We start from the raw sequence: 2,664 nt of genomic DNA on the forward strand, positions 1-2,664 counted from the left end.
GCAGAAAAGCTGCTGCAATCCACTTACAGAAGAAGAGAACAGCTCAGTTAGCCAAGGATAGTAAGGTGACGTATTGTGGGTAAGACAGGAAGTCCCTCCTGTTAATGAAAGAAAAGGAAGTAATAAAATAGAATGCACCAAAAATTGATTTACTATGGAAAAAGAGTAACAGTACCATTAAACAAAGAAGTGACTTTTCTGTAATTCAATTTGAGTTTTCTTGCGGCAACTGTGAGTATATTATTGTGCTAGGTCCTGTGTTGGGTGTGAAAAGGTATGACAAGAATCTTGAATTTTCTTTTGTTATCAAAGAAAAGATGAATATATATGCAAAAAATAGAGAGCGATAAGTTATGAAAAAGTGTTTAGCAGAATATTGTTAGAAAATGTTTAAAGGGAAAGGATCTCAGATATAATTAATTTCATCATCTTATACATGGGACAATGATGCCTAGAGCATTGATGTCCCAAAGGTATGGTAGAGGCAGAAGTCGTTAATTCTTTTAAAAAATATATAGTTGAACAAAGAACACTATCTAACTGATGACATATTTCCCAACATAATTATCATGATGAATAAGGATTTCTTAAAATTGATTTGCTAAGTCGAGTATTTAAATTAAGATAATGAATGGTAGAATAATTATTCAATTTAACCAACATTTTACAATCACCTACTTTGTGCTGGATTCTATGCTAAATATTTTACATATATTTTCTCCTTTAATACTCAACAGACTGGAAGGTATGAACTGCAGTGAAAAATGAGGTATTACTATCCTTGTCCTCAAGCAACCCAGAAGTTAGAGGGAGGCAAATATTCCATCATAATTACTAACTAATGAAACAAGTGCATAACAAAAGTCATATTATGCTCCAAGAATATGGAAGAAGAAGCAATTTATTCTACTTTTAGAAGAGGATAAAGAATTCTTTATTGGAAATAACCTTGGATTTCTGATTTTTAAAAATATGAGTTTATGAGGAAGACTAAATGAAGGAAAATCATCTCCTAGACTACGAGAATTGTGTGAACAAAGAAATGGTCCCTTGACGGTATCCTCCAATCTCCACTGTACAGTGAGGCAATGTCTAAGCTGTATGTCAGGATAAGAGAAAGGGAAAAGCTGAAATAGAAATTGGGGTCAGAGAAGAACAAACAAAACTTTAGAGATTGGTTCCTAACAAGAATAAAATCAAGAAAGTAGCCAAGGCCAAATGTAGTGCTCTAGAGTCAGACATCTCTAAGGGACAGAGCATTAAATTAAATTGTAGTCCAAATCCGAAAGGCACACACAAGGAGAAAAGGCACAGAAATTATGGGGAGGCTCTTCATCTGAAGAGATTCTCATAGTAAGGGTCTTTTTACATCCATGCTCCCCTGGAAGAAGCATTGACCTCAGACCCTAACAATTTGCAAGAGGCCTGCCAGTTTCCTTTATTGCTATCTCTTGGCTTCAACACCATTTTCCTCACAGATATTCACATTCTTTCCCAAGTGCAACAAGCACCATTACAGTTTATTGCCTTGTCTGCACACACATTAAGGTGTTCACATATTTTTAGTTAATTTGTCTATTAAATCAAAGTTATGTTTGGTTCCTCTCCACCTCACTTGCTTAATACCAGCTCTTTCCTCCACAAATACACCAACTTCAGCTTTCTCTTGCCCTCTTTCCCTTCAGGGACTGAGACTGTAAATCTGGAAGTTCAAACCCTACCTAGTATTGAAGATACTCACCCTTCCTCTTTCTCTGAGATATTCCTATTCTGTGTCTAGAATAGTTAGGAACCTTCTTCTCTCTAGCAGGTGTTAGGAAAACTGTTGGAAGGCACCCAAGCACAAACAGAGCCCCACATGGACTCTTATTCTATTCTTATTCTATTCCTTTATTCATTTGTTTAATTCTTTGATATTTGTGAGTGGGGAAAGAGGTGTCTGTTATGGGCCATGGACTCTTCTGGTTACTAAAGTTGTAGTTATGAACAAGGCAAATACACTCCCTGGTATATTGAATCATATAGTGCAAAAGCTGTACGAAAACTTATATGAGTAATTGATTTAGAGTTAGGATATGAGCTATTCAAGAAATGTACACTATGAGATGAGAAACTGTCCAGAGGACCCATCTAGTCTGGAGAAGTCAGAGGAGATTTTGCTGAGGAAAAGAAAATTTTAACTGAGGCTTAAAAAGGAAAGTGCATGAAATGTAAGTGGGGGAGGGGCTGGGCCTCCCTGCAGGTGTGAAGTCCCTGTGGCTACTTTCTGAGGTGCTTGAAGAACTGAAAGAAGATCTTTGTGGCTGAATTGTGGAGAGTGGCAGAGCAGTCTGGAGGAGTTGAGGAAGTAGGTGGAAGCAGATAATGCAGGGCCTTAGAGACTATGTTGTGACTTTCTATTTTTATCCCAAAGGTAATGGAAATAACTAAGCGGTTTGAAACAGGAGTATTAAACACTGACTTTTGCATTTCCAAAAGATTACTCTAATTACTGTAATAGCTTTTTGAAGAATGGATTAAAGAGGAACAACAGTGGGTATGAGTCAACTTGTTAATGGGGATATTTCAGTAGTGCAGGTGTGAAATGATAGTGGCTTGGTTAGGGAAGTGATAAAGAAGAAAAAGGGAAGAGGAAAAATTGAAAAAAGTATTTAAGAGGATTAA

This window comes from Choloepus didactylus, chromosome 1 (assembly GCF_015220235.1).
Source record: "Choloepus didactylus isolate mChoDid1 chromosome 1, mChoDid1.pri, whole genome shotgun sequence".
Taxonomy (NCBI): Eukaryota; Metazoa; Chordata; class Mammalia; order Pilosa; family Megalonychidae; genus Choloepus; species Choloepus didactylus.